Source organism: Podarcis liolepis (assembly GCF_965112155.1).
Source record: "Podarcis liolepis genome assembly, chromosome: 1".
NCBI lineage: Eukaryota > Metazoa > Chordata > Lepidosauria > Squamata > Lacertidae > Podarcis > Podarcis liolepis.
In genome coordinates, this window is record NC_139554.1 from 71529086 (window position 1) to 71545967 (window position 16882).

A 16882-nucleotide genomic window follows, 5' to 3' on the forward strand; every position below is an offset into this window, starting at 1 on the left:
TTAGGTTGTATCCAATGAAGTCATCACACTAGCACAAGGACTTCTACTCCCTTTCCACAACCACCACAAATCTCCAGAGAGTTGGGGAACCCCTAGAACAGATTTGGTGTGTTTGTGTACATGTGTACATGGGGCACACAGGAAGAGAAAGTCTCTCTGCACAGAAAGAAGTCCTTGCACTAACAGGACCACTTCCTTGGACACAACCCTATGGTTTACATTGCTTGCCTTTATATAGTGCAATGATTTACTACATAATTTTATTACTTGTTTTTCCAGGGTTAAATTATTTTTGGACGATTTACCTAATTGATTTCTTTTTTTATTGTTTTTGCCTTTAAAAACTATATGTGCAACTTAATTCTTTCTACACATTTCTCAGAAAAAGTTATAACCAAAAATGGAGATGTTATTTATGTTTGAATTCTCCTAAACTCCTTTGCTGTCTATGATTCAGAAATGCCATCTGCTAGAGTTTAATTTAATAGTTTGAATACTTAGTCCTGCTTTATAAAACCAGTAGTTGTTATGAAGGGGCTGACAAAAGGGTCAAAATAGATATTTCTAGGGAAACTAACTAGAATGCAAATCCTGAAGCTATAGATTCTGCATTGTCTGTATTTTCTATTTATGAATATACAGCAATAGCTTAATTGCTGAAGGCAAGTGGCAAGTGGAGTATGTTGGGTTTGGAGTATGTTGGGTTTGGAGTTGTGAGCCATGTATAACTCACTAGATGGCTTTGGGAAACGACTACATCTCACCATATCATACCTCACAAGGTTGAAATGATAACCATATCATAACTTTGTAGAACACTTTTACTCAACCAGTAACATACCACTGACAAAGAGACCCAAATCTTTAATAAACGGGAGGGGAAGCATTTCAGCATGCAGCAGAAGTGGTGGGTAAGGTGTGGCGGACAGGTGGGGGCAGGGACAATTCTGATTCTTCCTATGGCAAAGCAGGTATGTGAGAATTGCAAGCGCAGGTGTAATCATAGATCTCCATCATCTTTCACAACAATTATATTAACTTTTTAAAAATCCAGTGCCAGGAATGCTCTTAATCCTTCTATAATAAATAAATAATAATAATAATAATAATAATAATAATAATAATTTTTATTTATACCCCGCCCTCCCCAGCCAAGTCCGGGCTCAGAGCGGCTATAACAAGCAATAATAAAAACAAGTTGAATGATTACAACTTAAAAACAAAATTAAAATACAACATTAAAATATTGAAACATTAAAATATTAAAATGTAGCCTCATCGCAGGGGGAGAAGGAAAGGAAAAAAAGAAAGAGAGGGAGGGAGGGAATCAAATTGGCTCCAAGCCAAAGGCCAGGTGGAACAACTCTGTCTTACAGGCCCTGTGGAAAGAAATCAGATCCTGCAGGGCCCTGGTCTCATGAGGCAGAGCGTTCCACCAGGTCGGAGCCAGAGTTGAAAAGGCCCTGGCTCTGCTTGAAGCCAATCTAACTTCCTTAGGGCCTGGGACCACTAGGGTGTTGCTATGTATGGACCTTAAGGCTCTCCATGGGGCATACCGGGAGAGGCGGTCCCATAGGTATGAGGGTCCTAGGCCGTGAAGGGCTTTAAAGGTCAAAAGCAGCACCTTAAATCTGACCCTGTACTCTACCAGGAGCCAGTGCAGTTTGAAAAGCACTGGGTGACTATGCTCCCATGGCAGAGACCCCGTGAGGAGCCTCGCTGCAGCATTCTGCACCCTCTGGAGTTTCTGGGTCAGCTTCAAGGGCAGCCCCGTGTAGAGCGAATTACAGTAGTCAAGCCTGGAGATGACCGTCACATGGATCACTGTGGCCAGGTCGGGGCGGGAAAGGTAAGGGACCAATTGCTTGATGTGGCGAAGGTGGAAAAATGTCTCCTTGGCTGTTGCTGTAACTTGCGCCTCCATGGAAAGGGAGGCGTCAAGGATTACACCCAAACTCTTAACGGAAGGCAATGGCACTAATTGGGCCCCCGCAAGAGAAGGGAGTTGGTCTCTCATCCCCATGCCATCCCGACCCAGCCATAGGACCTCTGTCTTCAAAGGATTTAGTTAGTGATAGTGATATCAATGATGATTTCTGTAGTGACATAGCCTTTTCAGACTCCTGGTAACTAGAATGTAGTTAGACCTTTGGATAATGCAGTTGCTCATTTAAATGGATCTTATGCTGAATTGTTGTGCATCCAGGAAACTGTGTTTTCAAAACCTTAAATTTTAAATCTAGTCTTGAATTAGGAAGCATAATTTAAGGGAGAGTTAATCCTTAGAAAAGTGTGCATACATTCCTAAAATATTGCCCCACTAATCACAGAGCTCTGCAGGAGGGGGTCTCCTACAAATACCATCTCACCTGAAAGTCTGTTACATAAAACATAGGAATAAACCCTTTAGTGTGGCAAAACCTATCCTTTGGAACTCCCTCCCATTACATATCAGGCAGGTGCCATATCTCTTTTTGGTGCCTATTTCCTCTTTCAACAAGCCTTTATCTTAGTCTGCATCTATACTGGATTTTAAATGGCTTTTCTATGAGTTTTTATTGTTGATATTTCTTATTGTAAAGTCAGTGTGGGACGTTTCATGGGACTGCCTCAGCAGAGAGGTCTACATGCAATAAATGAAATCAATACTATCTATGTACATGTGTACAGTAGGATAAGACAGCACTCTCCAAACAATGGGGGCATCCAACGAAGTGAAAAAAAACATTTCTAATGCTCATTTCTTTTATATTACCGCCTAACTAGAAAATATGGAGTATGAAGATATTATAAGGGGAGAAAATATGGCAGGTGAGAAAAGCATTTCCCTTACCACTGATTAGAACATTTAGGTGAGTATGCAAATGTTACCTTGCCTCGTCACAGGCTGCCTTTCTGCTCTAGCAGTGTCTCGTGAAAGGTGTCATCAGAGAAGAAGCCAACAAGGCAGCATCTAGTAGGTCTATTAAAAACAAAGACAGAAAATAAGTTGAATAATTGTGAAATAATAGCAATCACAGGTTAATGGTTTAATCTACGTGACTGCTTGACTAGCTGAACCTTTGGTCTGATCATCTAGATCTTCTTTTGTTCTTATTTTAATGGGAGAGTGTAAGGTGTGCAATAAAGTGCTAAGTTGTGGCTTGATCACCCTCTAGTAGCAGATGTCTTTTAAAAGTTGTTATCGTATGGAAATGGTCATCTGTTTCCACCTTTACTCTCTTGAAGTCCTAAGGGAACTTTCTCCACACTGAATTAATGTAGCTCCCTTGTAGAATTCAGGCACTTACTCCCCAATATGGATCATTTTATTCCTTTTGTCAGAAAAATACCATTTAGTCTAAAGCAGTCTATATATCTTGCACGAGTTTTATTTTCATTTACAAAGTAAACAAGTCAAAAATAAATTCTTGCATGCAGAAAGACACAGAAGTAGCTCATATATTTTGTAAGTTGGTGGATGGTTTCTCAGACAGATCCTAAATGTAATATGTACACCGTTTTATTCTTGTGCTTTCACTGAATGTTGTTAAACTGTCCAGCCTACAAGTTGGAACTATATGACATTGCAAAAGCTGTACTGTTTTTAGATGCCGAGCACTCTGTGATGTCTTCCATCTGGAGAGGAATACAGGATTAAAATAAACATCAAATTGTGGAGATCACAAGGGGCAATTTGTCAGCAGGAAAAGGTAGAGAGGGATCAGTTACCACAGTGTATTGCTACAGTGCCAGCAATGCAGCATCTTTTAGAGTTCATGGAGACAGTGCGCCTGACTAATGATCTTATTAGAGCACTACATAGCAAAGAAAACAGGGCCTTAAGAAAAGATGGAGCAGAGAAAACATTGCAGGAAGTGTAAAATTCTTATAGCAGAAATAATGTCTTGCTGCTATAATACATACACACTGCAATATCTAGAAGAGCTCAAAGGAGTGGTCAGCAGAATGTGTGTTTGTGAAGATCCATGACAGGTCAACAAATCTCTTTCTAAGGAAATAATTATTCTTACAGAATGTCAACCCTTGCAAGGCAGAAACAGGACAGGTGCTGACATTCTCCAAAAATGCCATTTTAAATTCATCCATGTCTAACACTCTGGGGAGTATAATTCACCCTTATGAAATATCAGCCTGAGGTTGTGAGTGTCTTCTTTGGTTTAGGAATATTTCCACTGACCACGTCTGAAGAAAGAAAGGTGAGAAAAGGATGATAAATAGTCTCCAGTCTTACACAGTCCTCTGCCTCTGGCCACAGCTTCTCAAATAAAGGAAAAGGAAGAGTTCACATTGGTGATTTTAGGTTCAGGGGTATACTTGGAAATTATTCAGAACACAGTAGGGCAGTACTGCAGCGCAGCACTATAGTAACTCTGGAGATCTGTGCAGCTATTTAACCCATGCATAAGCTCCTAACAGGCTGAGGATACCATGCACAGCCCTGTGGTAGCATTTGTAGAAGTGCCAAGACAAGAGAGACCTTTTCCAGTTAGTACACTAAACTGTGGATTGGCATCCAATTGCCTTGTAAAGGGTTCTGTTATGCCCTGCTAATTTGTCAAGATCAGATCAATAGTCTCTATATTAAAATGTGTTTATTCGTTCGTAGAAGTTACTTCTTCATATTTGGCTATGTTTTTAATACAGTAAAAAAAAGGCATAAAGGTACTTCAAACAAAAGTAAATTCACAGAGAAGATATAATCTTACAACTGTTATTATATCATCTAGTAGCTTTTATGATTTCAATTAACTAGTAGCTTGTTCCAAGAACATTTAAATACTTACGATTTGATAACTATGGTTAATCTTCATTCAACCTAAGATTACGCAGAGTAATTACATGTAAACAGGAAAATGAATTGAATAATACTCCCTGTTCCACTGTCGGACACTATATTGTGTATTGTACAGTATATACAATTAGCATTATATTGCTAAGCTAAAAATATTGGTGAAGATCTAAAAATGACTAACACTGCCTTTTTTAAATTAATGTCTTATTAGTTGGGTGAAGTACACTGACAAAGAATAATTTATGCTTATTCAAACTGCTCTCGACATCTTCAGGTGTTTCCAAATGAGCTCACAGAAGAGTGATTAAATGCATCTGATAACAAGCCACACATTGCTGAAATTACTTACCGCCTCATTTTATGATTAATTAAACATGTAGATTAAAGTTGCAAAAGAATTTAGATTAATGAGCAAGTTAAGTCTTGCTGATATAAGTGAATTGGGAATTGGATGCTCTGTGGAACTTTATAAACATGCATTTTATAATGAGTAAGACAAGGCTACATGTTGAATCCTGGCCACAAGGGCCTTTGACGATGCAGTCTTTTTTAACATGGTTTGACAGCTTTCAAATAACATTCTACTATAGGCTTTAAACTTTGTGCATTGCTGTAAAACATGAGACTACATAACTCATGTATTAGGAGTACAATTATTTCCAAGCTCTCCAAGGTAATGACCCCCTGTAGCAGCAGCTGTTCAGAAAAATTACAGGCTCAATTGTTATTTTAATCAGAGAGAGTTTAGTTGTTAAAAGCAGTTATGCAACTTGTAAAATTATATGACACCTCATCAGTGCTTTCTCTGCAGCATCCTTTAGCCAAAAAGAAAAAAGAAAAGAAAAATATAAAGCACCACAGCTTGGGCTTATTAGTAAAGCTTGGTACTCGGTCATTCATAAAAAATTCAAAGCCATTTATTAGTGTGGTTTCCGTGCAAGGCAAGGTAATGTTTAAATTTACGATGACTCTTATCAGCTCCATGAGTGTTTCAAAATATCTGCTGGGTTTGCGAAACATCCAATTTTTCTCTTTTAAGACCAGGTTTTCCTAATCCAAGTAGCTTAGTCAGTGTCAGAAAGCCAAGATGGACTTTATGGTTTTGCAGGGGAGAAACAACTCAGATTATTCACAGGAACCTAGCACACCACGTATAGCAATTCAGAAAAAAATATGGAAAGCATAACCTGATAGTTAACATGGTACACTTGCCATACAATCTCCCATTTGTTACTGTATCTTGAGCTGATACCATACAATGGACACTGGCACTTAGGATGGATCTGTAAATCACAAGCCTGAGTAGCCCAAGACCTTTCAAATAGATCTGTCATGTAAGTTTCTGTACTAGGCTGTATGTTGTTCAGTAACAGCTTACTTGTACTCTAGAAAAGAAGGGAAAATTTATGTTTTCAAACACAGCTAACCAAGAGTTTGTCACAAAACAGGCCATGTGGACATAATTATCAAGTACATGCTACGCTGACAGTGGCAAGTATCAAGTTATTTTAACAGCAGGCCTGGCAGCTTCAGTACTTTATAATCATTTGTTTATATAAGACCAAATACAAATATATACTTTGCCTCCAGAAGCTTCAGTTGTGATGCTGAATATGGGTTAGATCCAGAATTGCTCTTCCACAGATCTTAAAAGGAAAGTGGCTCAGTAAAATGATCAAGTGATAGTCTAATAAATTTATAGGGTTGGATCTAACTGTCTCATTAGCAGAACCCCACTCATTGGATGCTCCTGTTGGAAGAAGCAGGGAAGCAATTTTCACTAATTCTTCCTTACCCCTGCAACCTTCGCATCACTTTCCATGCTGATTCAGAACATCCACTAACCCTTGGAAGTAGCTTTTCAGGGGCCACAGGGCAGAAAGGAGAACTGGCAAAAATCACCTGTCTCCTTACAACAGAAGCATCATGATAGCAGAGTTTTGCTGAAGGAATCCTGCTTAGAAGTTGAGGATAAAACATTTTACTAGGTCACTTTCCTTTAACATATAGTTAACACTAAGGAGATATTTTTATTCGTTCATATTTTTAAGTATATGCCTCTTTTAAATAATGCCAGAACTGTCTTCTCAAATGACTGCTTTGCTAAGACCTGGAAATTATCTTAGCAAATGTTTTAGGTGTCAATTTCCATATTATGGTTTCATATAAAAATGTCTTCCCTCCTTTAACCAAGCTTGGCTGTATCATTCCAGGAGAATAATTGTGTTTGGGTATTTTTTCATCCAAACATTGACTTCAAGGCACATTTTTCAGGCAGGAGAAACCATGCCGGTATGCCATTCTGATGTTACAGGACAGAATATTCTCATATACAACTATAGAACTGTGTGTGCAAAAATATAAACTTATGAACCAGCTTTTAAACTCTGCTGATTATTTAATCAACTCTCTTTCCTAAAACATCTCCTTCCCACCCTGGGGCAGTATACTTCATGAATCTCCTCCTGACTTCCAGATATAAGAAGAAGAGAGAGAAGAAGCTGTCCTTCAATTGCCTTCAGATGTTCTAAAGAAGTAGTCAATGAGGAAACACAAGTGAGATGTGCTTCCAATATAATGCTCAAAATGGAGCTTGTATGGTGGGTGACGTACGCAAACTCTGGGCATGGTAACAATTGTACTGCATCACACTGTTGTGAAAAGGAAGGGTCTGCAATCAGAACAACCGCTTGATTTAGTTCAGATGCTGGTACGATTTTATATTCAGGTTGAACTTACTGTTTGTCATTCTGATTGTTTTTTAAGGATTGATAACTTTGGTAGAAATGCAATCAAAATTGCCAGGTCTGAATTCTCGCTCTTTGGAATTCTGCTGTGTAACACTGTGCTTATCCCGTTAATCAACCAATCAACCAGTCAATTAATTAATTAATTAAATTAATATACCACCCTTTATCTGAAGATCCCAGGACAGTTTACAATATAAAAACACAATAATATATAGCATATTAACAAACAAAAACAATACCCCCACACTCCCTGCTTTAGAGGAATGAAAGAAAACAGGATTATTTTGCAGATAACAAAACAGCCCATCAAATGGACCTTTCTCTTAATCTTGTTTTACTGATGGGAGACTAAAAATGTTCACCCATTTTGAGCAAGGGCAAGAAATTTTGCTCTTACTTTGACTCCCCCCCCCCCTTAGGTCCACATGCTACTTACATTATCCCTGGTCGAATTGCTTTGGGAGGAGGTCCCTGATAATGCCGATAAATTTGCAAAACAGGGAAAGAAACAGGTGCAAATGTGGAGGAAAGCATGAAAAAGGGTTGAGGGATTTCAAAACTTTTATCATGCCCAAACCACCTCCGGCCTCTCTCTCTCTCACACCCACACCCACCTACCTCAGTTTTGGGAGAAAAAAACCCTAATAATTTTTTATGTTCAGGAGGAGAGCAAAGGAAAGCTGACCTGTGTGCTTACCACACCAATATCTCCTTTCTTCTGGGAAGCTAGCACATGAGGCAGAAACTATATTGCCTTATGTTCTCCTTAATTGAAAAGTTTATGCATGCAGGGAGATTTTTAAGATGGAAGAGAACTGAAAATCTTCTGTGTGAATATTGAGAAAATATAGTTTTATTCCTGTATAGCTAAAGTTACTATGATTCATATTGAGTCATTTTTTAAAAAGTATAGTTCTATGAAGGTTAAGCATCTATGGTGATTTGATAGGACTGTGCATCTCAAAAGGTATCATACAACCAGAACAGGTATTTCCTAAATGTCCTATGTGGGTCATTTAAATACTCTAACCATTTGGCGAGATAAGGAATCAGTCTGGCTTCTCCGCATGCTATTTATGAATGACCAAAAAAGAAATATGTATTTCCTGTCACACTTCCACTTGGTTATTATTTACACAAAAAATTGCATTGTTTCCTGTTAACTGAACATATGACTGCAATGTAATTCATTCCCACCTTCCTTCCATGTTCTCCTACATTCTTGGAATTCTGTCTGAAGGAGTTATTAAAAATAGTACAAGAGAGAAATAAAGTCCAATACAGACAAATAACATAGCCAAAATAATGGTCCAATTAATCAACAAAATTATGACATATTCCAACTCTGTTGCCCTTTCAGCAGAGAACAGCACTGAATGCCTAAAAAGGCCCTGCAAGACTTGCAAGTTATTTTAAAGGAATGGCATAAAAATTACTGTCCGGAGAGCTGCCTGGGAAAAAACACATGCAATAAAGCAGCATAACAGAAATGAACAAATTTTTCCAGTTAGCAAAATTATTATTTTAAGAGTGGTCTATTTTCAATTATTTGCCAGCTACATAGCAATTTAGTTAAGAAAGAAAGAAACCATTAACATAAAAAAGGAAACTGCACCAAGAACTGTAACAACAGTCTTATTCTGGAGATTGGCCAATGGAAAATATTGTTAATTGGCATGTTTCTTTCCTCTCAGAAAGCTTTATAGAAATCCCTCTCCTACAAGAGGACATATTTCTGCAGATGGAGAAGGGGACAGTTTATAAACTATCAGGCGATTACAAGGAAAGAAGGATCAGCATTTAGCCAGTGTTCAAGGGGATAGTTTTAAACATGTTAAAATGGAGCCTATGGAATTACATGAAATACAACTTTTATTTACCATCATTTTATATAGGGAGATTCATGTACAAATGTACAATCAAAGCAATTATTAACAAGAACCGTAAGAGGTTCCTGCTACTGTCCCACTTAATCAAAGGCTCAAAATACGATTGCTCTGGAGTAAGTATGCACAGGTTGCCTTAATAAATCTATTTATTACATAGATGTTATGTTAGCAGCCTCATACCTAGCATTCTAAGAAACCAAAAAATCTGTGAAGCTTTGAAATCAGTGGTTAAAATTGGTGCAGTTTTGAAAGGTTCAGTCTGCCATCATGTCCAGCTATATCCAAACAGAGATGAAAACCTGCTGCTTGATATCAGGAACCATCATGAAAATATTGGCTGAAATATCTTAAGGGATGTACAAATGTATAACAAACAAACTTTGCAAAATATATGTTATTTATAAAATAAATAAATTCCAAGCCTTCAAATAATTCATTCTTGAGATTTGTCATTGAACTCAGTCGGGTTACTACGTAAGAGTTCTTGGAACTGTAATGCTTCTGGGATAGCTGCCCTTTGCCTTTCAGGAAAAAATGGGTGTCATTATTTATCTTTCTTTTTTAATAATCTTTTAAAGTACATAAAGATATTCCATTTAAAATATTATAGATCAACATAATTTTAGAATTGTGCCAAGCAATCTAAAATAGAAACAAAATGTGACGGCATGAAATTCTATACTGTACCATTCATGAGAGTCATATGCAATATGACTAAACGATAGGTCTGGTCACTTATTCACAACTTATTTAACTATTCCTAATGCTATTTCAAATACAATCAATGTCCATCTCATGAGAGAACTAACAATTTGGCCCTTGGCATTCACCTTCCATCATAAATAATGTATAGCTGGAGTACTCAAGATGCAGAGATGTATTTTCCATCTCACTGCCTTCTGATAGGCTATAGCAACTAGATGGTACATGCGCTGTGTGCAATAGATCCCAGGTTCTATCCATAGCATCCCTAGGCATGGCTGGGAAAGACTCCTATTAGTAATGATATTGAGCCACTGCCAGTCAGTGCAGGTAATGCTGCATTACATAGAGCAATGGTCTGACTCAGTATAAAGCTGCTTCCCAAGTTCCTAAATAAAGGAATCCAGAATGGGGCTGTGGAAATGAAGGCACAGGACTTTTCAGATAGCAATTGGCTTAATTCTCGATGCCTGGGGTCACTGGGGCAGGGGAAAGTGTGTCATTGTCCCCATAGGAATTCCTGCCATTTTGATGATTCTAGGCCCCAAGGCACCTTACAATCAGATTTTTAAACCATCAGTCATAACCAATCAATGAAACAAGACTAAGAGAGAAAAAATAAAAACATCATCAAAAACATCCTATTTCTCAGTGCTACTGATAAAAATTAAAGGCTGGCAAAGATTTTTATTCACCTAGGCAGATTATGAAGGCTTTCAGTAGCTTCTGAGACACCAGTAAAGTAGGAATCCAACAAACATACCAGTCCCCAAGTTACCCAGACTTTTCAATGACAAGAGAAGCACTATGAATTGTACTTGGGGCGCCTCCAGACTGCCACTATTTTGCAAGAGGGGTTCAAGTATATACTGTAAATTTAGATTTGCGCAATTAAAGTGTATTAAAGCTTTCTACTGCCATAGCGCAACAAATGCACTTTAAGATGTAGAAACACCCTGCAAGCAAATCAGGATGACTGTTCAATAAATAAGAACGAATTAAAATCCCAGTTAGAAAATGCATTAAAAAGTATGGAATGAACTAATTGGAGGATGTATAAACAACTCACAAGCAAATCAGGATAAACTGCCACAGTATTTTGAACTGGATACATTTTCTGAATGCTATTCATAGGTCATATATAACACTAGTGCAACTTAGAGGTTATTATAGCATGTAAAACTGTAGCAAGATCAGCCTGTTTCAGGAAGTACAAAAACACTAGTCTTCCAACACTACCACTAGAATCAATGAGCAAGGTAAGAACAGAACCACTGGAGCATGGAAACAAGGATATGATGGTCAATGATATTAAAAACACTCCATTGTTTCTTTTGCAGCTAAGATTGTTCATCAAGACAGCAAAAGCTGTACAATTTCAGTTCCAAAAGCCAGACTGAAATGGATCCAGATAATCTTTCTTTATTTGGGGATGTCTGGAGTTGGGCTACAAATGCTCATTCAAGCACTAAAAGGGAAGGTTACAAATGGGACAATATTTGGAAAAATCAGTAGAGTCCAGGGGACACTTCTTAAGGAGTAGCTTTGACAGCTACCTCCTTCAAGGCAGCTCTGACCACCCCCTCTCCCAAAGAACTGACCACCTCTTGGGCCCAGCTGGTCACTCCAAGAAGAACGAAAGTTGAGTACACAAGTGGTACACCACATTTCTCCAACATCCTATCCATTCCTCAGACCACAACAACTGAAAATCATCCAAGCAAAAGTACACGGAGGAGCAAAGAACTGTACTGAAACAAACTAGCATCCAAGTTGGAGCAGATGCAAGCATTTTTATCTGCCAAATGCTGTGTAAATATATCACAATGGGCTACCAAGGGTTCCAGCAAACTGTTCTAGAAATGCAAATGAAGAAAGCTCTGCTGGATGGCAATGAGCAGATGCAATGGTGGTATAAAAATAGTCCCTCTTTGCTGCCATCGTCACCATGAAATAGGCTCTAAAATTGTACTGTATCCTCTGTCTTGTAATGCTCACTGAGCTGTTTGTCATGTGTGTTCTACCCATCATTCCTGTGGTTCGGAAGCATCTCTGCCTTCAACTGTCCCTAGAAATAAAAACCCACAGAACCACAACATCTAACCTGAGACCTCACCTCCTCCACCAGTGTACATAAGAAGCCTGAGAAGATTTCCAGTCCATCTCATATGCACAACACTAAGTTTAAACAGTTGTTCATATGCACAACATTAAGTTTAAACTGTTGAAAATTCAATTCTTTCCCTGAAGAGGGAATGGAATTCTGTCAGAAGACAGCAGACATTAAGAACCACAGATCCAGATGTCAAATTTGGCCTTCTGACCCTTTCTATTTGGGCTTTGGGACTCTCCCCAGGCTATGTCCTCCTGCTGTTATTCCCCTTCACCATGTGACACACCTCACTGGCCCTGCTCTGTGCTCTCCCTCAAGTGTTTTAGCCAGGTTGAAATACGTCTTTTGAACTGTGATAATGCTTCTTGGTAGCATGGATGGAAGATAGAGGGGTAGGGGGGTGTGGGGGTGTAGAGCGGCTTCAATGTACCCTACCATGCAAAAAAAAAAAGGAGTCACATCTGTTGTGCTTCCTATTTCTGACCCTAGCTGCACCCACAAGTGAATGTGGCCCTCTGGCTGGAAAAGGTTATCCGCTGCTAGCATGCAGCAATTTTGCCCCACTTCCACCCCACCCCAAATCATTGAAAGAGTACTGATGCTACATAAGGAAGTTGGAAGGACATTGGAAGGCCAATGTTACCTGTCTCATCAATTTTATTATTTGAATAAAACAATCCATTTTAATGTGGTTGGTTTTCAATGTGGGAAAAATCATGTGGTATGTTGGAGGACATTGTTGCAGTGACAGCAAAATTTGCCCTTAAAGTCCATAGGACACAAGGCTAGCTACCACAAAGATCCCACTGCCACAATGAAAGACATTTTGCTTGTTTACTATACCTATCACCGATCCAACAGAATGGCAAAGCTGGTTAAACATGAAACTCATTTGTGCAACAAAAGAAGGCTACACTTCAGATTACACACACATTAGGAAGTTGCGTTATTATCAGTGGCGTAGCGTGGGGGGTGCAGGGGGGCCGGCCGCACCGGGCGCAACATCTGGGGATTAGGGGGCGCAAATGCACGGGTTAGGGGGCGCAAATCCACGGGTTAGGGGGCGTAAATTACTTGCCTTGCCCCGGGTGCTGACAACCCACTCTACGCCACTGGTTATTATAAGTACTAAAATCACTTATCTGACCTTTCTCTCATCCAGTTTCCAAATCTGTCTAATTCAAATAATAAAAGAATAACAAGCAGACAGCAACTCAGAATCAATAACTGAAAATAAGATCATTGTGATGTACATCACCCACAATGCCAGCAAGATCTACATATTCAGCATTAAACAAGAATATATTCCTGTCAAACAAACAAGCACAGGGTGTTCCTGTTAACACAGGACTGACACATGGGGCTGTCCACATTCCACTCTTGATGTGACTGGGCTTCAGGGTACATCAGTGCCAATCTGGAAATCTGCATAAACATGAGACTTTGTTTAGATGGTAGAGGTTACATCATAAGCACAGATTTACCTTGGCCTTAAAAAAACCCCATTACAAAACCAGGATCCAGCTGCCAAACTATTGTCTTTCTAGTCTGCCATAGGCTAAATGCAAACTGAAATAAAAATATGAACCATATGCTGTGAATAACTTTCATTATTCTACTTAATTCATTTGTGCAAATGCATAAAACTGGTGGATTTTGCATGTGGGGCATCATAACTGGTAGATGATGTATATGGCACCCTGCTGTTCTCATCCGTGGGAAATTGCTACTAGGTTTTGTTTTTCTTTTCAGGCAACTGTTGGAAGTTTAAGCCAGCCTTCACCAATCACCCTCCAGATGTTTAACTACAACTCCCATCAGCCACAGAGACAGCAATGAGAGTTATAGTCCAAAACATCTGGAGGAAATCAGGTTGGCAAAGGCTGCTTTAAGCACAGGAGGAATAAGTAAAGTAATGTAAAGATGCACCTAGAATACCTTGTATCTCTCATTCTAAGTATTCTAAGCAAGCAGCCAGCAACAGATATTTCTGGCAGCCCAGACCACTAAGCATTTCTCACTAGGTAGAATATTAGTTATTTTAGTTAGTTTACTTTCCTTTTTATTTGATGGATTCTGTCACCACTTCTGCTAGGTCAGTCAATCACCTGGTCTCATTATTCAACCTTAACTGTATCAAGGGGATATAAAGGAAACTTGAGTGTAATAAACATGATTGTTGATCTGATAAACACCAAACTGAAGGGTCACTAGCACACACGAGCCTATGGGATAGCCATCCCATCCTGCTAAATAATTTTTTAAAAAAACTGCCACAAACACCACACCCATTTATGTAATTACATAAATGCTACACAACTGCATGTGGCATGGTGGGGGGGGCAACTATTTGAGGAAAACCATCCCCTCCCTTTTCACATATCTTTGGAACTTGGCCAATATTATTTTGTGTGTATCTTGTTGAATTTATGTGTGTGGCTGCCCCTCCTTGTACTGTACCATCTCTCCTAGTCTTGATATATTCTCCTTGTTTGCTACTCATCCTGCAGCAAAGCTCTTGCCTCCCAAGAATGAGAGAGAGATTAAATGTGGCAGAAGGCCAATTCTTAGGCTAAATCCTTTCAAAGGGGAGGAAACTGCTTGAGCTTGTCCACTGGACCTGAAAAGTCATAGGAGAGCAAAGGCACGCCAGGGGGGGGGGGAGAGGAGAAAGTCGAAAGTTTCTTGTCTGCAGATTCATCACAACTGCTCTAATTCATTATTCAGCACTTTCAACTAGAGCTTGCTCAAGAACAGAATAGCTATTTGTCTCTTCCATCTAATATGTCCCTAAAACCTTTTTAAACACTTCCTTGTTAATATAATGGCAGACTGGAGTTTCCTGAGAAAATGTTCACTTGTCTAGAGTCTCTATCTCTCAGACACTCAAGACTTTATTCTTCTTTAGCCTACAGGCCACTCTTTTCCCCCTCTGAAGATGATGGAGAGGCACTCCACAAACTGCACAGGCAATAGGTTGCTGCTAGCAGAAACTGAACAAACACTTCCCTTGTTTTTTCAGTGGTTACTGGATAAATGCTGATATTCTCACAAAGGTGATTTTAATCTACGAAGTCATTGCTGGCACTCTCAGAAGAAAAAGAGACAATTAAGCACTCATTTGTACAATGATAGCACTCATAATACCATTTAAATTTTAATAAATTTCATAAGGCTAAGCCTCAGTAACAAAAGCCAGCTAAGCAGCAAAAGGTCTGTTATGTCAGAATAGGTAACCTTGTCTATCAAAGTGTCATTGTCATTGTAGCTAAGAAGAGGCATGGGAAAGCAGTGGTCTCACCCTTGGGAAATTGGCAGACTTATTTATTCAGTTTCAACCTGAACTTTTTCTTATGAGTGGAAATCTTATATTTAAAAAATAAAACTGTCTCAAAAATCTTATTGTCTTCCTAGACAAGAACAATAAAGAGTTTCAAAAGGCTTCTGAACCAATAACAAAAGCAGCAGCAGCAGCAGTAGTTGTAGTAGTTAATTTTCTTTTAATACCTAACTTGGATAGTCCTTACCTATCAGTTTGGAAGTGCAATAGTGCCTTTCAAAAATATAGTACTAGTTTTTCTGTGCTCAGGGGAAGTATTTATATTAAAATACAACTTTTTAATAATAATAAAAAACCAGGGTGACAAGGACCTTTCATTTCCAGGACTACCAGAATATTGGACATGTCTATTCAAGTGGGAGTAGGGACAGGGAATTGGCTTGCTTGAGCCCATTGGGGTTTATAATAAGGGAATCAGGTCTAACAATTGGGTATGCACAGCATTAAACACCCCCTTCCCATAGTACGGAGCTTTTCAGGAGGGAGGAAAGAAAAGGGGTACATTTTCCCTTTCTCAAGAAAATTTTGCATATATAGCAATAAATCACTCAGGTTTGGGATGGGCAGTCAGTCTCAAGCCCAAGTCTTTGAATGTTTTATATTGTGCAGCAACAGAAGGTTTTAGAAGTAAAGGAAAGAAGTACAAGGAAACAGCAGTACAAGGATCCTATCCCAGACTGCCTGGATCCCTGAAAAGGAACAGTCCTTTTAGGGGCTGAGAATCAGAATTGTAGAGTTAGAAGGGATACCAACGGTCATCTAGTCCAACCCCCTACAATGAAGGAATCTCAACTAGGTCATATATGTCAGGTGGACCTCCAACCCATGCTTATAAACCTCCAAGGAAAGAGAGTCCACCACCTCTCGTGGGAGTCGGTTCCATTGCTGAACAGCTTTACTGGGAGGAAGTTCTTCCTGATGTTTAGTCGGAATCTCCTTTCTTGTAACTTGAATCTATTGGTTCAAAGTCCTAGCATCCAGAGCAGGAGTAAACAAGCTTGCTCCATCCTCCATGTAACAGCCCATGTATCATATCCTCTCTCACTCTCCTCTTTTCCAGGCTAAACATACCCAGCTCCTTCAAGCACTTCTTATTTGGCTTGGTTTCCAGACCCTTGATCATCTTGGTTGCCCTCCTCTGCACACGTTCCAGCTTGTCAATAACCTTCTTAAATTGTGTTGCATAGAACTGGACAGTGGTGTGGTCTGACCAAGGCAGAATAGAGTGGGACCATGCTCCCTTACATAATTCTGAATGCAAGTGTATGATGCAAGTTACTTGGTATGGAATAT

General features: G+C 39.1%; 1 protein-coding gene across 44 annotated transcripts in view; it reads right to left on the minus strand.

Annotated features, from left to right (window-relative positions):
- SOX6 (SRY-box transcription factor 6) overlaps positions 1 to 16882 on the minus strand; it is a 458084-nt gene that overhangs the window by 337261 nt on the left and 103941 nt on the right. For 32 of the 44 annotated variants that reach the window (XM_083477096.1, XM_083477104.1, XM_083477133.1 and 29 more), the window contains one exon: positions 2872 to 2962. The exons of 8 other annotated variants lie outside the window; for them this stretch is intronic. The gene's annotated coding sequence lies outside the window, so the exon portion shown is untranslated. Of the gene's footprint in view, positions 1 to 2833; positions 2963 to 16882 lie in introns of all 44 variants that reach the window. 4 more of the 44 variants (XM_083477110.1, XM_083477103.1, XM_083477136.1 and 1 more) reach the window with 1 other exon arrangement.